The 20,152-nt window shown below is 42.1% G+C and overlaps 1 long non-coding RNA gene across 1 annotated transcript; it reads right to left on the reverse strand.

Moving 5' to 3' along the window:
* Positions 1–5,436: 5,436 nt before the first annotated feature.
* On the reverse strand, positions 5,437–5,767 carry LOC133023797 (uncharacterized). Its single transcript, XR_009683077.1, has 2 exons — positions 5,701–5,767; positions 5,437–5,560 (listed from the first exon to the last, which is right to left on the reverse strand). It is a non-coding gene; the product is annotated as an uncharacterized LOC133023797 (long non-coding RNA).
* Between the last annotated feature and the right edge of the window lie 14,385 nt (positions 5,768–20,152).

Genomic DNA, 20,152 nt, shown 5'->3' on the forward strand with positions numbered 1-20,152 from the left:
ACTTAATATAGGTTAAAAAAAAATCATTCCAGTAAGGGCGCATGCATTACATTTCTTTATGCTGGATATATGGTGCTGTCTGGTAAAAGTGTACAGTTGCAACCAGGAATCTGTTTTGTAAAAGCTTGACCTGTGCTGTGGGTCTTTATGATTCCCTTAGTATAAGACATACTCAGCTGTAATGTTATAAACCTGCCTAGCAACAATTACATTTTCCTTCCGATGGAGACTCTCCCTGTGTCTGGTGTTAGTTAGACATTCTTGCCGGGCTGCAAACAGTTCCTGATGCTCTTTACACACAGACGCACAGTTTAAGCATATAATCAAACAGAGGCTAGTTTTTCTACATCATTCATAGTTATGGTTTAACTGCGTACAGTGATAGAGGTGTGTACACGTGCAGACATGAAACTTTAGCGCATGCAATAAAAGTCACATTTTTAAAGCTCAGTTTTTGTTTTCTTGTCGGAACCTTTCTCCTCCTTGTGGAAAACGTTCCCATCAGCCTGTTTTTTCCACCTCAAGGTGACGCCACTCAGTCCGTTCTCCTTCAATCTGTCCTGGAGCTGAAAAACAGAAATGGCAGCTATTTTAAATACTTTTAACAGATTCCTTTGCTCTCTAATACAAAGATTTATGTGTTTTTAGTCAATTCAATTCTATTTATATAGCGTGTGAATCATAATAGACATCATCTCTAGGAACTTTACATAGAAAGTCAAGACTTTAAAATGTATAGAGAAACCCAACCGTTCCCACAATGAGCAGCACTTTGGAGACTGTGGAGAAAAAACTCATAAACTGGAAGAAACCTCTAGAGCCAGACTCAAGGTGGGCAAGAAGGAGAGGGGGGGTGTAAAAGAGGAAGAGAAGAGAGAGAGATAGTGGGAGGAGAGGAGGCTGGAAAAGAGGGGATGGAAGAGGAAGACAGGGGGCGAGAGAATAGAGAGCGACAAACAAGAGAGATCATTATTAATGGAATGATGTTATTAATAACAGCACTAATAATTCATCATATAAAAATAATAATAATGATAATAATAATTAAAAGGAGAAGATTTAGTATAATAATTGTTGTTTGTCTGAATCCTGCAGCTCCGGACAGCATCAGGTCCCAAAGTAACATTTTCTTTTGAGGTATTTTTGGTCTTTATCAGAAAGATAATATTTACATGGACACTGCTCTTTCGTGGCAGGAGCTGTAACTGCTCAGCTACCAAGATATTTGTCTGCTGGAATGTTTGTATTTTGTGATCGTCACATAGCAATCACGCCAAAATCAGGATTCATCTTTCCTGGTCTCAAATACAAAACTGCAGATCTACATGAGCATTTCCTGGAAGAATAATCTGTCAACAGGATTATAACTCTTCTTTCTTGTGGCTGCTTTGCATTGTAGAACATCTGTGACTGGAGTTTTATTGACATTCACTCCTTCATGGTTATTTGATGATGTCAAACTCTGTAATACATTTGTCCAGGGTCTATGAAGGAGTTATTGTTTCAGGGTGGATTTTGGAGACTTGCCTGTTTCAGAATCTGTTCTTTCTGGTCATTCAGATCCACAGAGGAGCCCTGTATCTTCACCCTCACCAACGTCTTCACTGCTGCTTAGACAAAGAAGGAGAAGAGAAACAGAACACGTTTAATGTGGTCTGTGGTTTTGTGAAACCTACAGTTATTCCTGTGGAGATAGAACTACTCAGATCTTTGATTTAAAACACAGAGTGAGGAACCTCTGCTCTCTGCAGGGTTCCTACAGGTTTTAACAAGATAAATGTCAGACTTTTTAAGACCTTTTTAAGACCACTTTGAATAGAATTTAAGACCTATTTCACGACCATACTGGCAAAAAGTATGAAGGAAAATTACTATGAAAGAAGAAATGTCACAGAATTACTTGCAAAGTAAATTTATACCCGTTCAACATAAGAACAATAACAATACACAAGTCAAACAAGCTTTAAACATGCATTAAACATGCTGAAATAAATTGAAATAAAAGGATGTTCCATAAAACATGTCCAGAGAAGGAAATTAAACATCCCATCGAACACTACAAAACCTTTTACTTCTCAGCTCTGCTGCCTTGGCCACAATCTCCTTATCAATTGTCTCAAGCTCAGCAAGCTTCTCCTTGCAGCCCCTCCTCAGGATATTTGACTTGGCGATGAGCTCGGCCATCTTGCTCCCAGCCTTGCCCTCAGCTTCTTCTGAAAACCTGTCTGCATCTCTGGCCAGACCGTTAGACACCTCTAGGGTGGTTTTCCTTCTCTCTTTCAGTTCCTCCAGGTAGTTCAACATAAGAACAATAACAATACACAAGTCAAACAAGCTTTAGACATGCATTAAACATCCCATCGAACACTACAAAACGTTAGCCAATCGGCTGTTTGTAATGTCAATAGATCACAATTATTATTTATGACCTCATCTGAGTCACGTCAGGTTTTCATCTGCATGAACAGCCTTCAGAAGCTAGAGTAGATGTGTATGCAAAAAAGGAGTATCGTGGCTCCGGACCACTCCGTGGAGAAGGAGGAGGAGACGTTTCTTTCCGTCTTAACGGCGACACTTTATTTTCTCGCTGTACAGCAGCAGCATCACTCCCATCACGCTGTCAGTGGTCATTCACTTTATGTTGTTCACACATTTTAACTCCTTTTCCCAAGAGTCTCACTGTGTGTCTCTCTGAGCGAATGAGTGGGGGCGGAGCCCCGGGGCCTGTGTGTGTGTGTGTGTGTGTGTGTGTGTGTGTGTGTGTGTGTGTGTGTGTGTGTGTGTGTGTGTGTGTGTGTGTGTGTGCTGTCTGGGGGAACACGCACACACACACGCATTCGCCCGCACAATACTGAACAGGTAGCCGCTGCAGAGCCGCGGGTTGCGACCACAGACAGTATTGCGACCCCTGGCTACGGCGAAAGAACGATTTGTTTACGGTTCCACCGTTAAAGAGATGCCAACATCAAAACATAAGTTCCGCTTCACATTTCCACCTCCCAGACACAGTTTGAGAATCCATACATTTTTAAGACCTGGCCGAATCAAATTTAAGACCTTTTAAGACTTTTTAAGACCCCGCGGGAACCCTGTCTCTGGGCTGCACGTTGCCTACAAGACAGTCTGATCAGGCCTGTCAAAAAACTCACAAATAAGCAAATAAGCAGCAATAAAAATACAAAAAAGATTCTCACTTGTGACGCTGTAGCAGACAAATGCTCTTCTTGCTTCACAGGAAATTAATCTCCATTTTCCTCCATTACTCAAATCTGCAACACCACATACGACTTCCATCGAGCCAAGTAGGTTGACACCCTGGGACCAGGAGCTGAAAGAGAAGTGACTCCCGTCGGACCAGTAAATCTGAGGATCTCTGTACAAACCGATCCATGCCCCAGGGCCAGGGGGTATCAAGCTCTGTATCTGGTCGTTGTCAGCGTCGTTCGTCACAGTGGCCAGATCTGTGAAGTGTTCTCTGCAGTGCTTCTGAGCCTCAGACCAATTCTTTCCTGTATTCACTGGCACAGTGAAGTAATATCCTCCTGCAGCTGAGTCTGAGAACAAAAGAGGGATTGTTGAGATTACACAATGGATTTCTAAATCATATCTTAAACATGATGTTGTATCGTAAAGATCAATATAAAGCACAACATTACCATTGTAGCAGACAAATGGACAAGGGTTATCGCAGAAATAATCATGCCATTTTCCTGCTGGATTCATTAGCCCACAGAGCGTATTGGCATCATAATAGTTTGGTTGGTCATGATCCCAGTTCCTATATTCAGCTCCACTCTGGTTGAACCCATCTGACCACTTCCAGTCCATATGACTGTACAGGCCGATCCAAACCTGAGACCTGTGACCAGCAGCAGAACCTGTGTCTTTCAGTTTCTTCATTTCTTCAGGGTTTCCCACAGTGGCCAGGTCGGTGTACTTCTCTCTGCAGTAGCTCTGAGCTTCAGTCCAAGTCTTTGCTTCAGACACAAAGTGGTACTGGTGGAGGAGGCAGGTGGAGAAAGTGAGGCACCCTGAGGAGGAAACCAGTTATTGTTGTTATGTATGAGGACTAATCTCTATATTCATATTTCCTGTTAGACATCATACAAACAGTTAAATTCACTGACCTGAGAGACACAAGACACCAAAGAGGATCCGGTCCATCCTGATGCTGCTCGGTGGACTGTCTGTCCCAGTGTCCTCCACCAACACCTAACTGATCCAGTTCTAGTGCAGCTTTAGGGAAATGTAACTCCAGCTCCTCCTCTGCTACAGACAATAGTCAGTGTTCTTTATGCAAAAAGGCAAAGATGCAAACAATTCATGGCGTGTAATCAAACATTGACGCCACGCCACGGTCACACTGTGTGACGAAAAAAAAATCCGTCAGTCAGTTTTTATCTCCATCTTGTTGTGATGACACTCGTCTCAATCTGAAGTTGATCCGATGAAAGCCCTGGTACAAGTACATCAAAGAAAAAATGTGGAATATTGCCAAAATAGCCACTAAATGCAAAACAGCAGGCTTCCTGTTGTGTTTTTCCAATTGCACCTAATACTTTTTTGTTTGTCTGGTCATGATACACATGTGTATCGATTTTTGTGAAGACTGGTCAATGTGAACACGTTCCAGGGGTCTCGGGGGGGGGGGCACCGTTGAGCCATTCTGCGACGCCCATTGAAAATTCCTTCAGAATACGTAAATTATCACCACTTTCTAACTTTCTGCAAATTTTGGTACGAATTTGAGCATGTTAACGCCTCAAAAAGCCAATTCATTTGCCTGAATAATAATAATAATCCTTACAATTTCAATAGGGCCTCACCTGACACCTTTGATGTCAGTGCTCGGGCCCTAAACAACATATTATTGTTTTAATAGAAGTTAGATGTATTAAAAAAAGATTGATCTGTTTTTATAATTTCAAACATTTAGATTCATTTAATAAATGTAATGATTCAAAGAAATTTAAAACAATAATACTGACATGTAACATTTATATGTGAATGATTCATTTGATCTTTGCTGAGGCAGAAAGACACAAAATAAACAAGTTTAAAATCTTTAATGAAACTGTTTTGATTTCTTCACAGATGTTGGCGTGGGTGTTGGTGGATCAGCTGATCCAGATGTGGATCTGGATCAGCAGATCCTAGTGGACCTGGATCAGGATCAGGATCAGCTGATCCTCAGGGGCCGGTTTTTCAAAAGTTGGGCCGGTCTGGATCAAAACTGATCCAGATTTGGAAATCTCTTTTTCTGCTATCCAGGATCACGTAATCCATTTTATTTTTATGCTGGTTTTTCAAAGCAATGTGGGATTGGATTACTCTGATCCGGATTCAAACTTTTCAGGATTACCAAATCTGGATTACCTGTGGTCTAAATGGGACTATCACAATGTAGCTATGTAAAGAACAACAGGTAGAATAGTGTGGGGTCACTCCAATATGCTTTATTTGAACAGAAAATAGGACTGAACGGAACAGCAAACAAACAATATAAACATCCCCCTCCATTGTCCATTTCTTGGAAACAGGCAGTCCACTCATCTGAGACCTACAACAAATAAGTAAATAAATACATACTTTACTCACAAATACATTATGGATGTTTCGAACAGGTTTCAAACAAAGATTTATTGAATTGAACTGGATAAAAAAAGGTTTAAATGTCCAATACTTAACAAAATAAATGACTTCTTAGTTCTTGTTATGAGTAGTTCTTCTTATGAGTTCTCCTTCTTCTTCATCATCATCATCTGCTGCTTGGTTTGCTGTAGTCGGGCAAGAATAAGCTGTTCCTCTGCTAGATGGATCTGTACTTCTGCCCTTTCAGTCTCTTTTTGCAGAAGTACCTTATAGGCGTCATCTTTCTTTGGGTGCTTTGAGCCTCTCTCTGGGGGTCCTGTGGGAACTAGGCCTTCTGGCTCCACCTGTGATTGACCTTCTCCCTCGATTACAGGGCAGAGATTAAGAATAAATGTTTCTGAAGAAGGCTCACTTTCTGCTGTCATCACAGGCTCACCATCCTCTGCAACATCTTGGATCCCATGCAGAGCTTCCGACTTTTCACCTCCAATAATATCAAGGACTATGTTTGTGTATTCACCCCTCTTATATGGGTTGTTGCCTGTTTGGCTGTTCTTGGCTTCAGCTTGGTCTTTTGTTGCCCTATATAGCCTACCTACTTTATGTACTTCCTGTTGAACAATTCAAGTGAAATTGATGAATAAATATAAATACTGTAAAATGCATGATATAAATGTTGTATTATTTAACTAACCAATTTTAGTTACATAGTTTTATTACTGATATCCACCATGAATCCACCCTCCTGCTGGGATCAGTTTAATCCTGATTTTTGGGATCACAATGATCCCAATCCTACCAAAAAGTTTTGAAAAACTCAAACTCAAGGTTTGATCCGGATCAACAACAAGATTAGATTATGTGATCCAATCCAATTTCTGAATCCTTTTTTTCTTTTGAAATACCCATTTTCAAGATTTGATCCAATCCGATAGCTGTAATCCGATCAGATTACTTTTGAAAAACCGGCCCCTGGGGCCGGTTTTTCAAAAGTTTTAATCTGGATCAAACTGATCCAGATTTGGAAATCTCTTTTTCTGCTATCCAGGATCACGTAATCCATTTTATTTTTATGCTGGTTTTTCAAAGCAATGTGGGATTGGATTACTCTGATCCGGATTCAAACTTTTCAGGATTACCAAATCTGGATTACCTGTGGTCTAAATGGGACTATCAAAATGTAGCTATGTAAAGAACAACAGGTAGAATAGTGTGGGGTCACTCCAATATGCTTCATTTGAACAGAAAAAAGGACTGAACGGAACAGCAAACAAACAATATAAACATCCCCCTCCATTGTCCATTTCTTGGAAACAGGCAGTCCACTCATCTGAGACCTACAACAAATAAATCGAACAGGTTTCAAACAAAGATTTATTGAATTGAACTGGATAAAAAAAAGGCTTAAATGTCCAATACTTAACAAAATAAATTACTTCTTAGTTCTTGTTATGAGTAGTTCTTCTTATGAGTTCTCCTTCTTCTTCATCATCATCATCATCTGCTTCGTCTGCTGTGGAGAGACCAGCGTGTCCAAGCTTGGCCTTTAGGAGGCGGATCTCAAGTCTGGCCTTGATTTATTATTTGAGTTCAATATTGACAGCTGTTTGGGGGATTATTTTATGGGGCCGAACTATTTATAATTTATAATTTGCTGTACTGAAAGGTTGCTAGCCTATATAGCCTACCTACTTTATGTACTTCCTGTTGAACAATTCAAGTGAAATTGATGAATAAATATAAATACTGTAAAATGCATGATATAAATGTTGTATTATTTAACTAACCAATTTTAGTTACCTAGCTTTATTACTGATATCCACCATGAATCCACCCTCCTGCTGGGATCAGTTTAATCCAGATTTTTAGGATCACAATGATCCCAATCCTACCACAAAGTTTTGAAAAACCCAAACTCAAGGTTCGATCCGGATCAACAACAAGATTAGATTACGTGATCCAATCCAATTTCTGAATCCTTTTTTTCTTTTGAAATACCCATTTTCAAGATTTGATCCAATCCGATAGCCGTAATCCGATCAGATTACTTTTGAAAACCGGCCCCAGGGTATATGCAGCAATCCTGAGATTAAATTCAATACTTTTCAAGACCTTTTTCAAGACCCTTCTAATATTTTTCAAGACCCCAGCGCCACTAGGAGCTTTAACCGGTTACATCAGCGACACAATTGAGTTTGAGATTGCAAAATTAAATGAAGTTTGCAAGAACTTCTATGTAGCACTGTATCAACACAACAGAATTCAGATAGGCCGGGAGGGAATAAAGCTCAAAAGAACAAATTGAGGTACTAAGCCAAAAGTCACAATTTATTTATAGAACTCAGAAACGTATGTGTGTAAACATTGAACACGGACGAAACTAACTAATCCTTACAAATAGGATTCATGGCATGTGCCTCAATTTAGTTGCTTTGTTTTCCAACAACTTTTCAGTTTTAACCAGCTCAGTGCGTTTTTCCTTGTGCCTTCTCCTGAGGGTGTTTGACTTTGTTATCAGCTGAGCCATTAGCGATCCAGACTTTCCCTCTGCCTGCTCTGCCAGCTGATCCGCATCTTTTTGCAGGAATTCGCAAACCTCTGTTAGGACTTTCTTTTTATTTTTCAGCTCTTCCAGCTCATCCACGACTGCTTTCCTCTTGAGTCCCTGCGTGTCAGTCTCTCTTTTCTTCCGTTCTTGTTCCAGGTGATTCCTATATTTGGACCTTGTGGAGGCTGCAGAAGGAGTTCCTTTGTGATGGGTACCTGCAGAACCCCCCCACAGACACTGACCTTGTCACAGATCAAGTGCAGAGCTTCCATCAACTCTTCTTGGATGTTACAGGTTTCAACATGCTTGTTTATCGAGAATCCTCTCTCTACCGTGGCTTGTCCATGGGACAGAAGTAGCAGGCTCTGAGAGAAAATTAAAAGCTCAGGGTAGGACTTAAGTACTGAGTGCAAGAACACATCAACTCGCTGCTTCAGTGGCTGAAAGGAGAGGAATCTCTCATCTCTGCCCTCAACAGAAAGAAAGCTCTCGAACTGTTGGACGATCACATCACCTACAGAATTGACAGGGAAAAGAGAGAAGTAAAAGAAGTTATTATACATAGGTCATTAAATTTCATTCTAGTAAACTGCTTCATCATTTATTTGACAAATATATTTCTCACAGCATCTGTGCACATAAAAAGGTAAATAGTGTATTGTAGATTTCTTCAGAAAGTTATTTCAGTTTCACAATGTTTACGCAAGAATACACGCAAATTAAAAGGGTAATGCACATTGAGACTAGTAAAATACAGCCTTGGTAAATTGGAATATCATATTTACTTAAATAATGGCTGGGGACGTGGTCGACAGAAACAAATAAAGGCTGGCCCTAAGTACAGGCCAAGTGGGGGCAAAAAACAACAGTGAAACTGATAACTCTTGATGCCTGTTAGCCTTGTGTGGTACTAAAATATTAGCAAATCTACTTATCAAACACAGGGAATTATAAATAAAGGCATGTCTCTTTGACACTGCTTTGAATAAAGGACTGGTACCCTCAGTCGTTTAGGTAAATAAAAGCCTGGGACAATATTACAGGAAATACAGTTACGTATCCACTTCTACTGTCCCTAGACCATATTTTTCGTACCAGCTGAAATGCCTCCAGCCAACTGCTTGTCCTGCAGGAATGTTTGGACTATATTCTTCATCTTTCTGATGCACCACTCTGGATCTGTGTTCATCTTTGTGGGATCCAAGCAGGCGATGTTCCTGACCACTGGGAATTTCAGAGGGCTTTTCTCCTGCACTTTCTTAACCATGTTAGCCAGGCCCTGCATACATTCTCTCCTGAAGGTGAGCACAGAAAGCTCACTGACCTTGCTTCCTGGCTTGCTCTGAAGTGCCTGATTTATTTAAGGAACAGAGTGTAAATGATGCAGACGGTTAGCTTTTTATACTGTATATACACTCATTGAACTTAAAGACTTTAAGTAGATATTTATTTGAAACTACCCCAGGGGGGAGAGAGTGGCCTACATGCAACCCTGAAAATGAATATATCAAAATTACCTTGATGGCGCATTCTGCACCCAGGCGTATGTCAGCATTCAAAGTGGAGACCCAGTTTGCCTTATCAGCTGCATCGACTTTGGTCAGCTTCAGGGGCGAGAAATCCTGTAGGAGTTCCCTCTTCACAAACCGCCTCAGTAGACTCTTAAAAAGAAATTGCATGTAATGAGTGACAGAGCAATTAAAGAAATGTTCTGCTTTGTATCATTACAAAATCAGTAGCATATCCAAAATCTGTGAAGGGTTATGCATTCATTCATTACGTATTTATTGAGAGTTGATTTTAGGTTGTTGACCAGTGATCTAATTTGTGCATGTACGACATCACTGTTATAAAACGTAATTCAAATAAACTCTCAATGACTGTGAAACTAAAAGAATGTCTGCAAAACAGTTTACACTATTTGGATATAGACATTTTTTTAATATAGATTAATCCAATTCAGTTAAATTACTGTATTAGTACCTTCAACAGCTCAGCCAAGTCTTTGGCCAAGAAGGTCAGCACTGGCTCATCGGTTTGGTATTTTGTCAGGAAGGGGTTGAAGGTCCTGGAAATCGCCAGGAAGAAATGTAGCTTGGGAATGATGAATGGATCCCCTTGTGCTGCCTCAATGGTGTCATACAAGGCAGTGGCAGGGTTTGGGACCTTCTTCTTCTTGACAGCATCCACATACATCTGTAGCATTGGTCAAACCTCAACTGCTCTCTCTGCCGCAGGGACATTTTCAACCCATCTGTGGCCACAGAATGGAAGTGGGAAGCTGGAGGACAGAGTCAGGCTAGTGAAGTCCTCTCTCCTTGCAGGAACATTGTGGAAGAGGAAGTGCATTGCTCTCAGGAGCTTTTCCAGATGCCACATGGTGAAGCATGCCTTTACTGCGTTGTGGAGGGTGTGAAGACCACAGCTTCCAACCAGGACCAGCTGAGCACCTCCATAGAGCTCTGCGTGTTCTTTCTGGAGAAGTTCCACCAACTTAAAGTTGACATTGGGGCCATCCATGCTGATGGACATAAGGTGCCTCATATTCAGTTTTGCAACACATTCCTGTGGATGACAAGGCAGTAAGTTTATTAATGACAATAATCCTTGAATGTTCATTCTTGAAATAGACTGGCATTCAGACAGTAAGGTACAACTATTCACCAGATTTCTAACTTATATTTACATTAAAATTGTTGTAGCAACCATTATTTTGTGTTGCTCTAATTGCCTGAAAAGAAAATACAATATAAACCTAGATTTTGCTCAAACAAATAACAAGGGTACTGAACAATTATTGTGAAATGTGTGCAATTATCTTGTTTGTTTGTACACTAGACCTATTGACCAAATGTGATAATATTTTACATCCAGGTCATGTTACTCTGGCTACTTCCAAGCCATTCAAGTTAATGTTAATTGCATAATTAGACAACTGCACTCCCAAAGAGTGGAAAAAATTGCTGACATGCTAAATTGTAACTTGAAAGCAATTCTAAATCGAAGAAATTTGGTCAAATCTGTACCCCAGCAACCAACCACACCCACACAACATTTAATTATCGATACAAAAAATGCTCGGAGATACACTTACTTTGATGTGATGCAACAAGTCATGGGCTCTGCCATGTCCCAAAAATTGAGATCCAAGGTACCTGGATTGGACTCTGTCATCCTCCCAGTATCGAACGTGGACATTGAGCTGTTTATTTTTTGTGGACTGATTGAGGCTCTCATCAAACATCAGCACAAACTGCCCAGCTTTATTGACACCATCAACAAGCTGTTGCTTGAAGTATGGTGCTAGTCCGAATTTTGTTATGTAACCAGATTTGTCCTTGCCGCAGGTGAACGTCTTGGCGATGTCCGAATAAACTGCTTGTGTTGCAGCCACGACCCCGCAAATTTACACTTCCCCATTGCAGGAATATAAACAATTTAAAGCACACTATTCGCAGGTGGCCGTCCTCTACATGGAAGATTAAACGACTCGCGCTTTGAGCCCGCTCGAGCCCTGTGTCATTTTTCGGCTGAGTTCTGACAATTTAAGAGGAAAAAAAAATTCGGCTAAACAGAGTCTTGAATTTGAAAAAGATTCAAGACTTTTTAAAAGTTTTCAAGAGTCTTGATTTTCCCTAAATTTATATATCAACTTGTAATACTTTTCAAGACCCCACGGATACCCTGTTCACTGTCTGTGTGTTGAGTGTAATGCTGCGTTCCAGACGACTCGTATGTCAGATATTCTGACCTGAAATTGCCCAGATCCAACGTAAACAAACATGTCTAACTGTGAGAAGGTGATTCATTTGTGTCGTGATGAGACAATTCAACTGTAGCCAGTGCAGCCTGCGTTCGTACAGAAACAAAGAGGAGGAGGGCGACGACGCCATTATCTTTTTATTAGACTTTCATTCTTGGAAACACATTCAATACATGAAGGAGAACACACACTGTCATTGAATCTCACCAACCAAGAAACGACAGTTTTAAACAAACATATTGAATCATATGAAGTAGTTAGAAACACACATTCATACTGTGCAAGGACCAAACACTTTAACCTTAAAATGAGATATTGGACATTATGAAAAATAGACAAATTATGTAATTCAGTAGAAACACAAATCTTCGTGTTATTCAATGAGTTATATTTTCTAGGGGCATAAAAACTGTTAATAGTCTATTTAAAACTGTTGAGCGAGCAATGCCATGTTAAAAAGCCCAGGCAGTGATGTCACGGAACATGTTGTGCCTGCGTGCACTGGGAACCTGTTGCGCATACGCTGAATAAACGGTCTCGAGTTCTCAGACCAAAGAGACGAAGGTGTGCTGATTTTTCCTCCCGTGATTATAGTTAACCGATCTGGTGACCGCCAAAACGGATAGACCGCTGCAGGGATGTCTACCGCAACAGGTTATGGGCCCAGTCATTCAGGCCAGAGGTTGTTCAGACTTTTATTCGACGGTGATGAGAAAAGCTACGAACTCTGGGAGACGAGGTTCCTCGCGCACATGGAGTTGCGTCCAGGGCCGCCCCCCCCCCGATTTTCAAACGAAAACTTATAAAATTATTTCTTTCTTCGTCGAAGTTGCTTGGACACACACACTCTAACCATAAGCCTCAATGTGCTAGCATGTTCTGACAACACCGTTTTCACCGTCACCGATTTTTGGCTCATTTTACCCTAATGTTAATACCACAGCAACAAAGTATATTTGTAGAATACAACATGAATGGAGCAGCAATAACGACATGGAGCCTTCAGTTCCTCATCCAGACTGCATCTTATTCAAATTAAACACAATTTCAAGTACAAGCATTTCTCTGAGTGTAACTGCATTTTAAAGTGCATAAAACATACATTCAATTATTATGGTGTCTCTTTACTTCAAACATTATCGCTCATAAAGAAATATAAACATTTACAATATAGACCTATTGAACATTGGCTTATAACTGGTCTTTATAAGGCACAATAACAATACATGACTTAATTACAGAGTCTGTTTGTGTCGGAGCTGAACTACACCCTGTCTAAAGTAAACAATATACTATCTCGACCCGCCTGCAAGACGACGCGCAGGTAAAATAAACACCTATACACCGCGTTCGACATTATTATGCAAATTGGATTTAAGGGTCATAAACATTCATTTTTTAGTTTTTGAATTAAACTCATGGATGGTATTGTGTCTCAGGGCTATTTGGATGATTGAAATCAATCTCAGACACCTGTGATAATTAGTTTGCCAGGTGAGCCCAATCAAAGGAAAACTTCTTAAGAAAGATGTTCCACATTATTAAGCAAGCTACATGTTTCAGGCAAAATGGGGAAGAAAAAGGATCTCTCTGCTGCTGAAAAGCAACAAATAGTGCAATACCTTGGTCAAGGTATCACAACATTGGATATTTCCAAAAGAATTGCACGTGATCATCGGACGGTGAAGAAATTTGTCACTGATTCACAGCACAAGCGGGTTCGTTCAGACAAAGGCAAAATTAGGAAGATTTCTGCCAAACAAATGCGTAGGGTTAGGAGGGCAGCCACTAAAACGCCATTGAATAGCAGCAAACAGGTGTTTGAAGCCACTGGTGCCTCTGGAGTGTCGCGAACTTCAAGATGTAGGATGCTCAAGAGGTTTGCAAGTGTCCTTAAACCTGTTATTCAGCCCCTAAACCAAGCTCACAAGCAAAAAAGGTTGCAGTGGGCTCAGGACTACATGAAGACTTACTTCCAAACTGTTTTGTTTACGGATGAGTGCCGTGCAACCCTTGATGGTCCTGATGGAACCGTGCCTTCCGAAGCAAAATCATATTCAGTCCTTCTTGTCCACAAGGGGGCTCCAATGCTGCTCCTCAGGGGGAACCTCTTCTTCAATCACAATCAGTTGCTGGACGTCTGCAGGACACACTGAAACACAAATACACACGTTTATCATTTTAGAGTTTCCTGAAGTGTTTTGAGAAACCTGTGTTGTGTCATTTAATGTCGACTGTTGTGATTTTTGAACGATAACATTCATTTTGAATGGGAGTGAGGTTTATGTCACAGTGAGACAGATTCTTCTCTTTGTTGCTGACAGGTCAGACGGGCCCATTCTTATCTGACAAAGACCTGCATAATAATCTGAGATCTTTTACCTTATCAGGATCCGTGTCCTTCTCTCCTCCTTCCCTCCTCGAGTCAGTCATGAAGACTTACTTCCAAACTGTTTTGTTTACGGATGAGTGCCGTGCAACCCTTGATGGTCCTGATGGATGGAGTAAAGGATGGTTGGTGAATGGCCACCATGTCCCAACAAGGCTGAGACGTCAACAAGGAGGTGGCAGAGTCATGTTTTGGGACGGAATCATGGGGAGAGAGCTGGTCGGCCCCTTCAGGGTCCCTGACGGTGTGAAAATGACCTCGGCAAAGTACGTAGAGTTTCTGACTGACCACTTTCTTCCGTGGTACAAAAAGAAGAACCGTGCCTTCCGAAGCAAAATCATATTCATGCATGACAATGCACCATCTCATGCTGCAAAGAATACCTCTGGGGCATTGGCTGCTATGGGCATAAAAGGAGAGAAACTCATGGTGTGGCCCCCCTCTTCCCCTGACCTTAACCCTATTGAGAACCTTTGGAGCATCATCAAGCAAAATATCTATGTGGGTGGAAGGCAGTTCACATCCAAGCAGGTGGTCTGGGAGGTTATTATGGCATCCTGCAAAGACATTAAAGCAGAAACTATCAAAGAACTCACAAGTTCAATGGATGCAAGAATTGTGAAGGTGATATCAAAGAAGGGGTCCTATGTTAACATGCAACTTGACCTGTTAAGATGTTTTTGATTAAAACTTGTTTTGATTTCAGTAAATATGACCTCTTAATGCTGCAAATTCAACAAATGACAATTTTTAGTTTTTAACAACCTATAAAATATCTTGAAACTCTGAAACTCAGAAACTTGCATAATAATTTGGAACACTGCATTTTGAGTTTTTTATTTTTGAAAAAAATACTGTTATCATTGGGAGGTTTGTTCAATAAAATTTGAATTATACTCTAACAGTTGATGACTTGAAAATTATACTGACTGGCTGTGCATTACTATTTAGGAAAATCTGAGCAAAGTGTAATTTGCATAATAATGTGGAACGCGGTGTACAGACGAATGTAGCCCCGCCCACGTATTGCACAGCCGAGTTTCTAAGTTTTTACCAGTCTAAGTAGACAATCAAAACGATATCAATATGTCTCAATGACACTCGTGGTGATCAAGCAAAGCTTTAGGAGCTAACGTAGGTGACTCTCACCCACTACTAACCCGTAGAATACAGGATGAATGCAGCAGCAATGAAGACACGGAGCATTCAGTTCCTCATCCAGACGATATCTATGATCCAGACTGCATCTGGCATGTGGGAGGACGTTCCCCCCAGAGAGACAGTACGGGGTGCAACTGCTCCCGCGCCAAACGTTCCACCTGAGTGCTGCGGTCGTTTACTGATTTCTCTAATGAAACATAAATCCACGTGACTATCACGTATATTAGTAGGAATAATCTTTAATTACTGTTAAAGTCATTAAATATATATATATTTTATATATATATATATATATATATATATATATATATATATATTTTTTGTTTTTTTGCTGGGCGCAGTTTTTGGCGCCACCCTCTGAGTGGCGCCCTAGGCAACCGCCTATGTCGTCTGTAGGAAAGACCGGCCCTGGTTGCGTCGCCTCAGAGAAGTTATCCTGGAGGACCCGCGGATAGACGAGGATGACGACGATGCTCTCGCGGAAGATGAGGCGAAGAACGGTGAGGCATATGCAGAGCTGGTGCAATGTCTGGACAACAAGAGCTTATCGCTGGTGATGAGGGACGCGAGATGTGACGGGAGAAAAGCACTGAGTCCACTCTGTTCTCCTTCGTCTCACTTGGATGAAGCTTTGACGTTTTCAGTTTCTCTTCATCTTCTTCACTCATCACAGCGACAGGAGTCAATGTGAACTTGATATCAGCCTCCTCCAGTCCTCGAAGCTGCTGTCCATCCTGATTGGTCCACGGTTCCTCCGGTTCCTCTTTAATGTGGGGGGGCTCTGGGTCCTTCTTGTCCACAAGGGGGCTCCAATGCTGCTCCTCAGGGGGAACCTCTTCTTCAATCACAATCAGTTGCTGGACGTCTGCAGGACACACTGAAACACAAATACACACGTTTATCATTTTAGAGTTTCCTGAAGTGTTTTGAGAAACCTGTGTTGTGTCATTTAATGTCGACTGTTGTGATTTTTGAACGATAACATTCGTTTTGAATGGGAGTGAGGTTTATGTCACAGTGAGACAGATTCTTCTCTTTGTTGCTGACAGGTCAGACGGGCCCATTCTTATCTGACAAAGACCTGCATAATAATCTGAGATCTTTTACCTTATCAGGATCCGTGTCCTTCTCTCCTCCTTCCCTCCTCGAGTCAGATCCTGGTGAAATAACGGAGATCTGAGTTATTCCAGCAGGGACTGACCCAACCTTCATCCTCACTTTGTGCATCCGGTGGCGGAGGAGGTTGCTGTGTGCTCGCTGGGGTTTCGTGCTGAAGTTAAATCAAAGCAGTGTGCGAGGAGGTCGGAGCTGATGCAGGAGTGTTGAAAGCCGTGTTCGTTTATCCTTTATGAGAAGTAGAGCCAAACTCGGTTTGGTCAATCAAAGTATTTATTTAGAAAGCAATGAACAGGTTGCAGCAAAGCAATGGGCTTCCAGTACATTAGTTGTATCAGAGCGCCCTGAACATCCGGCATCTGTCTATTTTATTACAGTAGATCTTCGTTCCTCCTCCTCAGAAGTGCGCAGGCGTAATTCATCCTCCTGGCTTTTGGAATACGGAAGTGAACAGGAAGACACTCCCAATGACGTTATAGTTGCTTGGCAACCTGTTTACGTCATGAAAGTCCTTCAACCAGCAGATGCAATGTGGGGCAAAACTGTTGTCCAGTGAAGCAAAGAATATTATGTTTAAGCTATATCAACACAATCCTGACTGTGTAAACATTCGCAACAACTTAACCCAAACAATGTTATACTGACTTGCCCCAGAAAGGACAGTTCCTGGATCTCTATGTGAGTTTAATGAATCTGAGGGAATTACGCTTTAATATCCAAAATTCATTATTAACACTAAGCAGCAACAGTTAATAAAATCATTTGTATGAAGGCCTACTAAAAATACTTCTATCTTTATTTGGTAAGAGTACAAATATAATTTGAAATGATGCTATCTTTATTTGTTTAGAATTCTGTCAGACACAACCTATAGTTAAAAGTTTGAAATCCTCAACAGGAGTCACTCATTGTTCCAGAGAGGTGACGGATGAAGAGGAGCAGGAGGAGGTACAGGAGGAAGAGGAGGCCTGCAGCTGCATCACAGCCACCACACAGGACACTAATAAAAAGAAGATGGAGAACAGATCCTGTAGTATTCCTCCTCTGTGCAGCCTCCAATTCCTACTACTAAACTTGTATCCACCCCCCACACAACAACATGGCCGACCCTGCCTGCCTCTGCCTGCTCTCTGCCTGCGGGACTGGAGCCGCACAGCTGGGGATCCGTCCGGTCACAGCTGATCCAGGAACAGCTGGACACACACAGCTGGATGTTAAGACCGCAGAAGACAATAAGAAAAGGAGGGATGGGGTCAGAGGAGAAGGAGGAGGAGGAGGAGAGCAGAACCAGAGGAGGATGGTCTCATGCAGAAAAATAGGAGGACCCACGATGCATGCTGCACAGTCACAAAAGCAGAGCTCTATCTCCCCCTGGTGGTTGGGATCAGGCTTCTGCAGCTGTGGGAGTACATCAGGGGAACACTTAAACAAAATTGGATTCCACTTGGAGGGTTTGGGCAAAGATGATGTCAAAATATAATAATTCGTAATGAATAATATTAATATACTAAATGTCACATTATTGTTTCTTCAAGTTTCTAAGTTTGATGGATATGTGTGATACAAATGCAATATATCACAATATGGTTCCACGTTTTGTATTAAAGGTCCCCTCGTATGTCCATTTTACCACAGTTGATATGGTTCCTTGGGGTCTTAATGGAATGTCTGTAACATTTTTTGGTCAAAATACCACAAGGATCATTTAAAACAACAGCCTTTTTACCCTGTCTAAAACAGCCCTCTTCAGATTGAGTCCTCCCCCCCCCTCTCTCACCGCCCCGCCCCCCCCTGTCAATCACACACACACACACACATCCACTTTCACGTCTTAAATCTCTCCTTAGCATATGTAAGGTTGTTAAAATAATTTTAAGTCACTGTCCTGCACATATTTCTGTATTTGTTTGTTTTTGTTTCTTCATTGAAGCTACAATTTTAAAACTACTACACCCTCTGATAAGGATGTACATTTATTTAAATACATGCATTAGATATGTGTGTATACAGTATATAATTGTATCTGAGCGCTCGCACAGACACACGCACACACACGCACACACACAGATAGACACAGACACACACAGGCAAAGGGATGTGGGGGCTAGCCTTGGAAGCTAACACTGCTGCCACTTCTGCGGCGAAATGCACTTAAAACCCCGAGTATGAGTCTATTTTAAAGCGAGCGACGGAGGCGGCAGCGAGCTGCTGGTGACCGGCACCGGTTCGTGCAGCTCGGGCTGCGTGAAGCAAATCTGTAAGAGCCACAAAAGTTATAATGTGCAGCTCTCTGCCCCCCTCCTCCTCCTCCGCTTCGCCACCCTGGCGCTGAGCGAGCCCACCGGCACCGGTACAATGCAACCGGAGACCGGGGGGGGGTTCCTTGAACACGTTCCAATGCTAGTTTCTAACAAAGACAGACACACACAGAAGCTACGAGTCGGGTTAGCCTCCGAGTGCATTGTTTTCTATGTAAACGTGCTGCATGCCCGGGACGCCACAAACATACACACACACAAGCTAGACTCCGGAGCTAACAGCTGCACCTCCGAGGATCCCTCACCGGGACGTCCCCGGAGCTAACAGCGGCACCTCCGAGGATCTCTCACCGGGACGTCCCGGACCCGACAGCGGCGGTGCACGGAGGTGCCGGTGCCGCAGCTAACGCTAGGCTAGCGTTAGCGTCGCTAGCAGCAAGCTGTTTTGTATTCATACATGCTGCTTCCACCGGGGCAAAACACACACACAGAAGCCAGCGTTAGCTGCTGCTGCTAACAACAACAAAGTCACATCCAGTTGAGGCAGCATAACCACAGCATCAACACAGTGAAGCAGCTCCGAGCTCCTACCTGGAAAAAACACCAACAGCTCACTCTCCCGGCTCCGGGCTCTCGCCTCCCGGGCTCCAGGCTACGGGCTATGGGCTACGCGCTGGCTCTCGGTGGTCGAATTCGTTTCATGCTGGTAGATAGCTTATCCAAGTGTTTACAAGGCTTGCAAGAATGCAATCGCGGCGCAAACCGATGGACGGTCAATAAAGTGGGTGGTTCTTAACTCTATTGTGGTTCCATCGATTGGTGGGTCGAGTGTTGGTGGGGGTCTCTGCGCTGACGTAAAACTGCCAATGACGTAAAACTGCCAATGACGTAAAGAATGCCCATAACCCCATTGGACGCTCGCTAGCGCATACTTTCTAACATAGAGGAACCACACCAGATCGCGGGAGTTGTGTTTTTCCACAGTTTTTGGGACGGTAGACATGCCAGATATCCAAATTAACGTGTAGAAGCACTACAAATGTGGAATTTTCATACGATGGGACCTTTAACACATATTTAAGGTAATTGTTATTATGTTGTGCGTTTTGGGATTTGTGGATGTGTGTGAGACAGAGACAAATTTTCAACTATAATGGAAGAAAATGGAAAACCAGAAAATCAAAAAAGTCTCAAGGGGCATTATGAAAAACCCAACAGGTAGCCCGCCATTTTGCATTTAGTGGCCATTTTGGCCATATCCCACATTTTTTTACTTTGAGGTACTTGTACCAGGGCTTAGATCAGATTAGGGTTGCACAATTCCG

The sequence above is a fragment of the Limanda limanda genome, chromosome 1 (genome assembly GCF_963576545.1).
Source record: "Limanda limanda chromosome 1, fLimLim1.1, whole genome shotgun sequence".
NCBI lineage: Eukaryota > Metazoa > Chordata > Actinopteri > Pleuronectiformes > Pleuronectidae > Limanda > Limanda limanda.